General features: G+C 40.9%; 1 pseudogene; it reads left to right on the forward strand.

The window, feature by feature from the left end:
- Window positions 1–5,263: 5,263 nt before the first annotated feature.
- Window positions 5,264–7,455, forward strand: LOC118948168 (annotated as a pseudogene).
- Window positions 7,456–7,668: the final 213 nt, after the last annotated feature.

Consider the following 7,668-nt stretch of genomic DNA (forward strand, 5'->3'; position numbering starts at 1 on the left):
ATTACAGTGAAAGGAGAGAAAGATGCTCTGGCTCTGGACATTGTCGTGAAAGAGGAAGAGGAGGAGGATATTACAGTGAAAGGAGAGAAAGAACCTTTCAGAATGAAAAAGGAGGAAGAGGAGGCTGTTATAGGGAAAGAAGAGAAAGCATACCCTTCCTCTCTAAAAGGTTCTATCTCAGTAAAGGTGAAGGAGGAAGACGTTTTGGGAGTGAAAGAGGAGGAGACAGAATATCTCATTAACACCAGTGAGTATTGTCTTAAAAACAGGGGCACAAACTATGCAGTTGTTGAACTAATGTGTGGTTTTAAGGGGCATTCTACTTAAGTTCTTCACTTCAATGTGATGTTCAGTACTTATATAAATTGTTAAAGGGTCAATCTGCCATTGCTACATGTATTTTTGGGACTTTTAAATTATTTAAATATATAACAGGCTTTTAAAATGTAATAATGGAGCATAATTTATACTTAAAATATCAAAGGGACACAAAAGGCACCCAATTAATTTAGAGATATTAATGCCTCCATCCATAATGGTATGTGTCTGTGTCTCCTCTTTATGGTTACCAGGACAACGCTAGCCCTTCCTCTCTCCCGGAGTCCCCGTGTCATGCCTCTCCCGGAAACACCTTACTACTGGGTATGAAGAGGTTGTCTGTGCTGCTGGTGGACTGCAGGAAAACAACGGGGCTGAGTGGAACTGTGAGAGGAGGAGAAGAGAAGAAAGGATCAGATTTGACACATCAAAGTAAGTGCTGTAGTTCAGTTTGAACAAATAAATAGATCTGCCCACTGGTATCTGTTACCAGGACAACCAGCAGAGTTCTGTTAGTTGACAGGAAGATAGAGTAGTGTATATGGATGTAATGAATATCATAACACTGAAAAAGGATTCGGCCAATGAAAAGAGAGAAACCGATAGACCATATAAAACCTTGATGAAAGTTAGATTTAGAGAGAAACCAATAGACCATATAAAACCTTGATGAAAGTTAGCTTTAGAGGGAAAGTTTCAAGATGACCTAATGTAAGGTGCTTGTTTTACAAAAACATTCCATAAACTTGGTTCAGTTTATCAATCAACCTACCAGGGTAGTTACAAACGGTACAGAAATTGAATCAACATATTTTGATCATATCTTTACTATTGCTGCAGAAATGTGTTTGAAAGCAGTATCCAAATTCATCGGATGTTGTGATCACAATATAGTAGTCATATCTAGGACAACCAAAGTTCCAAAAGGCTGGGCCTAATGTTCTATATAAGAGGTCATACAATTGTTTGTGGTGATTCCTATGTTGTTGATGTTATTACGTTGTTTTTTTTCACAGTAAATAACTCACGGACACTAGAGAAGCTTTAACCAAGTTTAATTATTCCCAAAGGTTCTGTACATCTGTAATTCAGACAACCCAACATTTGTTCCATCCAGATATATGTCTCACTTAAGACACTCCTTCTCTCCAATCCTTACATCTTATGGTTCCACAGGAAGAGAGTAACAGGATACCAGACCTTTATCTCCCTGATGAGAATCTGTCCTGACCTCAACCCCTCCTTCATCTAATCCACAGATGTTCGTCTCCCCTGTTTCACACTTTGCTCTCCTCTCGTCCACCCAACACATTCCGAAGCCACCTGTCTTTCTTCAGAGAACCATTAACTTCTGACATAACACCCAGTCTCTTTCACTTCCTATCACTTCTTTAATGTCTCCATGTTTTGCCGATTCCAACAATGGAAACAATATTTGTTGGTCCGTGGTGTGTAATGACGAGCAACCAGACGCTGCCCTTGACACGTTTATGAAATTGCTTATCCCAGTTACTAATAAGCAGCACCCATTAAGAAAATGACTGTAAAAACTGTTAAAACCACGTGGATTGATGAGGAATTTAAAAATGGTATGATGAAGAGGGAGGCAAAAGAGATGGCATATAGGTCTGGCTGAATAACTGATTGGCAAACCTATTGCAAATTGAGAAATCATGTGACTAAACTGAGTAAAACGTAGAAACTACACTATGAATTACACGAAGAATGATTGTAAAAAGCTTTGGAACTCCTTTGATGCAATTTTGGGAAAAAAATCAACAATGACATGTTACTGGTGTCTGACAACGTGGGTGGAAAATGATTGAGGATAATAGTGGCCGATATTGCCAGTTCTATTAGCATTATCTTAAATTTAAGCCCACTAGAAAGTGTGTTCCCTCAGGCTTGGAGGGAAGCTAAAGTCATTCCACTCCCCAAGAATAGTAAAGCTCCCTTTACTGGCTTAAATAGCCGACCAATCAGCCTGTTACCAACCCTAAAAAATGGTGTTTGACCAGATACAATGCTATTTTACAGTAAACAAATATAGACTTTTAGCTTATAGGGAAGTTCATTCAACAAGCACAGCACTTACTTAATGACTGATTGGCTGAGAGAAATTGATGATAAAAATATTGTTGGGGCTGTTTTGTTTGACTCAGTGTGGCTTTTGACATTATTGATCGTAGTCTGCTGCTGAAAAAAACGTATGGCTTTTACACCCCCTGCTATATTGTGGATAAAGAGTTTTTATTTTAAAATGTAACCTTAATTTAACTAGGCAAGTCAGTTAAGAACAAATTATTTTTTTCAATGACGGCCTAGGACTGCCTTGTTCAGGGGCAGAACGACAGAGTTTTACCTTGTCAACTCGGGGATTCAATCCAGCAATCTCTCGGTTACTGGCCTACCGCTCTAACCACTAGGCTACCTGCCGCCCCAGAGCTACCTGTCTGACAGAACACAGTGTTCTTTAATGGAAGCCTGTACAACAAAATCAAGGCAGAATCAGGAATTCCCCAGGGCAGCTCTTTGGCACCTTCTTTTTTCAATCTTTACCAACAACATGCCAGTGACATTTAAGTAAAGCCCGTGTGTCTATGCATGTATGCGGATGACTCAATACTATACACGTCAGCTACTACAGCGACTGAAATGACTGCAACATTTAACATAGAGCTGCAGTTAGTTTCAGAATGGGTGGCAAGGAATAAGTTAGTCCTAAATATTTCTGATTACCTTAAGTTACATGGCCTACTACGCTAATTCTGTAGCAGGATTGATAGAGGGGGGTAAATATGAAGATTTTGTTGGGGCGCCAGGTAGGTATTAACCCTAGTTATTAAATATTATTAAAACCTAAAGGATGAGAGTAGAATAGATAGAGTAGCGCTTCCAGACACATTCTAAACATGATGGAGACTTAAAGGAGGACTGTAACATCTAATGATGAAACATTATGGAGTCTTAAAGGAGGACTGTAGCATCTAATGATGAAACATTATGGAGTCTTAAAGGAGGACTGTAGCATCTAATGATGAAACATTATGGAGTCTTAAAGGAGGACTGTAGCATCTAATGATGAAACATTATGGAGTCTTAAGGGAGGACTGTAGCATCTAATGATGAAACATTATGGAGTCTTAAAGGAGGACTGTACCATCTAATGATGAAACATTATGGAGTCTTAAAGGAGGACTGTAGCATCTAATGATGAAACATTATGGAGTCTTAAAGGAGGACTGTAGCATCTAATGATGAAACATTATGGAGTCTTAAAGGAGGACTGTAGCATCTAATGATGAAACATTATGGAGTCTTAAAGGAGGACTGTACCATCTAATGATGAAACATTATGGAGTCTTAAAGGAGGACTGTAGCATCTAATGATGAAACATTATGGAGTCTTAAAGGAGGACTGTAGCATCTAATGATGAAACATTATGGAGTCTTAAAGGAGGACTGTAGCATCTAATGATGAAACATTATGGAGTCTTAAAGGAGGACTGTAGCATCTAATGATGAAACATTATGGAGTCTTAAAGGTGCCCCCTAGTTTCAAGAGTTAATGTGCCATAACCGGTTTTAATGTGTTTGAGCCAATCAGTTGTGTTGTGACAAGGTAGGGGTGGTATACAGAAGATAGCCCTATTGGGTAAAAGACAAAGTCCATATTATGTCTTGAACAGCTCAAATAAGCAAAGAGAAACAACAGTCCATCATTACTTTAAGGACCACCACAAGAATGGAAGATCCAGAGTTACTTCTGATGCATAAGTTCATTAGAGTTACCAGCCGTAGAAATTGCAGCCCAAATAAATGCTTCACAAAGTTCAAGTAACAGACACATCTCAACATCATCGGTTCAGAGGAGACTGCGTGAATCAGGCCTTCATGGTCAAATTTCTGCAAGGAAACCACTACTAAAGGACACCAATAAGAAGAAGAGACTTGCTTGGGCCAAGAAACATGAGCAATGGACATTAGACCGGTGGATATCTGTCCTTGGGTCTGATGAGTCTTAATGTGAGATTTTTGGTTCCGAGCGTCATGTCTTTGTGAGACGAGGAGTAGATGAACAGATTATCTCTGCATGTGTGGTTCCCACCGTGAAGCATGGAGGAGGAGATGTGATGGTGTGCGGGTGCTTTGCTATTGACAATGTCAGTGATTTATTTATTCAAGTCACACTTAACCAGCATGACTACCACAGCATTCTGCAGCGATATGCCATCCCATCTGGTTTGGGATTAGTCCCACTGTCATTTGTTTTTCAACAGGACAATGACCCAACACACCTCCAGGTTGTGTAAGAGCTATTTGATTAAGTAGGAGAGTGATGGAGTGCTGCATCAGATGACCTGGCCTACACAATCCCCCGACCTCAACCAAATCAAGATGGTTTGGGATGAGTTGGATCGCAGAGGTGAAGGGAAAGCGGCCTACAAGTTCTCAACATATGTGGGAATGCCTACAAGACTGTTGGAAAAGGATTCCAGGTGAAGCTGGTTGAGAGAAAGCAAGGGTGGCAACTTTTGAAGAATAAAATATATATTTTGATTTAATACTTGTGGTTACTACATGATTCCATGTGTTTTTTAATCATTTTGATGTCTTTATTATTCTACAATGTAGAAAATAGTAAAAATAAAGAAAAACCCTTGAATGAGTAGGTAAGTCCAACCTTTTGACTGGTACTGTACATTACATTTCCTAACAGCTCCAGTGGACATTCCTGCAATCAGCATGCCAATTGCCCGCTCCCTCAGAGACCTGTGGCATTGTTGTGTGAACAAACTGCACATTTTCGAGTAGCCTTTTATTATCCCCAGCACAAGGTGCACCTGTGTAATAAGCAAGCTGTTCAATCAGCTTCTTGATATGCCACACCTGTCAGGTGGATGGATTATCTTGGCAAAGAATAAATGTTGACTAACAGTGATGCTCATGAAACATCCAACACTTTACATGTTGCGTTTATATTTTTGTTTTTTGTTGTTACTATCAGTTTTAGGAACATTTACCCAAAATATGACATCAGCGATAATCAAAATGTTGAAAATCTGTGAATGTCTAACTAAGAAATTGGTCCATTTAAACAGCATGTGTCGAACCCTTTCAACAACGGGGAGATGTTACTGATGTGCTTTGTATCTTCGACGTAAAAACAAGTTTTGGACCTCCACACAAAATTACTTCTTTAGTTATTTTATGTTTAAGGAAGTGTGTAGGTCACATTCTGTATCATACAGCTATGAATGTTATATATTTAGAACCACCTGTTCAATTGGAATCCAGTGACGTCTGTGTCTTCGGTGTCCTAGAACTGTCCAGGTTTTTGTGTTCTGACTTTTAAAACAGGATGAATAAAATAAGTAATTTAAACATATCAGTAATTACCAGGAAGCTCTACATTTGTTTTAAAATCACACTAAGATTTTTTAAAACTGGCCTCGGGTTATTGAGAGATCTGATTTAGGATTTACCCTCGTAGCAAGGTTGTTTTATCATGTGGTTTCATTCGGGTCTCTATTTAAAAATAACACTGTCTTTGGCAGGAGAAAGGCCAGACTCGGAGGAACCAGAGCCAGGGACGTCCAAACTAGCAAGACGACACCACTGCTCCCACTGTGGAAAGAGTTGTAACCGGTTATGGGACCTGAAACAACATGAGAAAATGCACACAGGGGAGAAGCCTTACCACTGCTCCCAGTGTGGAAAGAGTTTTCACCAGAAAGCACACCTGAAAGCTCATGAGAGAATACACACAGGAGAGAAGCCTTACCACTGCTCCCAATGTGGAAAGTGTTTCAACCAGTCGGGGGAGCTGAAACAACATGAGAGAATACACACAGGAGAGAAGCCTTACCACTGCTCCCAATGTGGAAAGTGTTTCAACCAGAGAGTAAACCTGAAACAACATGAGAGAATACACACAGGAGAGAAGCCTTACCACTGCTCCCAGTGTGGAAAGAGTTTCAATCGGAAAGCAAACCTGAAAGCTCATGAGAGAATACACACAGGAGAGAAGCCTTACCACTGCTCCCAATGTGGAAAGTGTTTCAACCAGTCGGGGGAGCTGAAACTACATGAGAGAATACACACAGGAGAGAAGCCTTACCACTGCTCCCATTGTGGAAAGTGTTTCGTCCATTTGGAGGTGCTGAAACAGCATGAGAGAATACACACAGGGGAGAAGCCTTACCACTGCTACCAGTGTGGAAAGGGTTTCAACCAGAGAGGAAACCTGAAACTGCATGAGAGAATACACACAGGAGAGAAGCCTTACCACTGCTCCCAATGTGGAAAGCGTTTCGTCCGTTCGGTGGAGCTGAAACAACACGAGAGAATACACACAGGAGAGAAGCCTTACCACTGCTCCCAGTGTGGAAAGAGTTTCAGCCGGAAAGCATTCCTGAACCAACACGAGAGAATACACACAGGGGAGAAGCCTTACCACTGCTCCCAGTGTGGAAAGCGTTTCAACCATTCAGGGAAGCTGAATCGGCATGAGAGAATACACACAGGAGAGAAGCCTTACCACTGCTCCCAATGTGGAAAGTGTTTCAACCAGTCGGGGGAGCTGAAACAACACGAGAGAATACACACGGGAGAGAAGCCTTACCACTGCTCCCAGTGTGGAAAGCGTTTCAACCATTCAGGAAAGCTGAAACGGCATGAGAGAATACACACAGGAGAGAAGCCTTACCACTGCTCCCAATGTGGAAAGTTCTTCAGCCAGATAGGATACCTGAAACAACATGAGAGAATACACACAGGGGAAAAGCCTTACCACTGCTCCCAGTGTGGAAAGTGTTTCAACAATTCAGGGACGCTGAAACGACATGAGAGAATACACACAGGGCAGAAGCCTTACCACTCCTCCCAGGGTGCAAAGCTTTTGCCCATTTAGGAAGCCTGAAAGAACACATTAGACTGCACACAGAGGAGAAGGCTTAGAAAAGCTCAGACTGTGGGAAAACATAGTACTCATAACAGTCATTTAAACGTCATTAGAGAATCCACACCGGAGAGAGAAATTACTTCTCTTAGCGTGTATATTGATATTTCACATCACATTGGCTTAAAATTCATCAGAGAACATACACAGTGCTCCCATTGTCTTATATTGTTGACTGACAATGTGTTTACCTGTCTTTACCATATGAAATTAAATGGTACAGGGTATACTCAAACATATATTTGACCTACAAAACTAAGGAGATGATTGTGGACTTCAGGAAACAGCAGGGGGAACACCCCCCTATCCACATCGATGGAACAGTAGTGGAGAGGGTAGTAAGTTTTATGTTCCTCGGCATACACATCACAGACAAACTGAATTGGTCC

Source organism: Oncorhynchus mykiss, unplaced genomic scaffold, assembly GCF_013265735.2.
Source record: "Oncorhynchus mykiss isolate Arlee unplaced genomic scaffold, USDA_OmykA_1.1 un_scaffold_223, whole genome shotgun sequence".
In the NCBI taxonomy this organism is placed as follows: domain Eukaryota; kingdom Metazoa; phylum Chordata; class Actinopteri; order Salmoniformes; family Salmonidae; genus Oncorhynchus; species Oncorhynchus mykiss.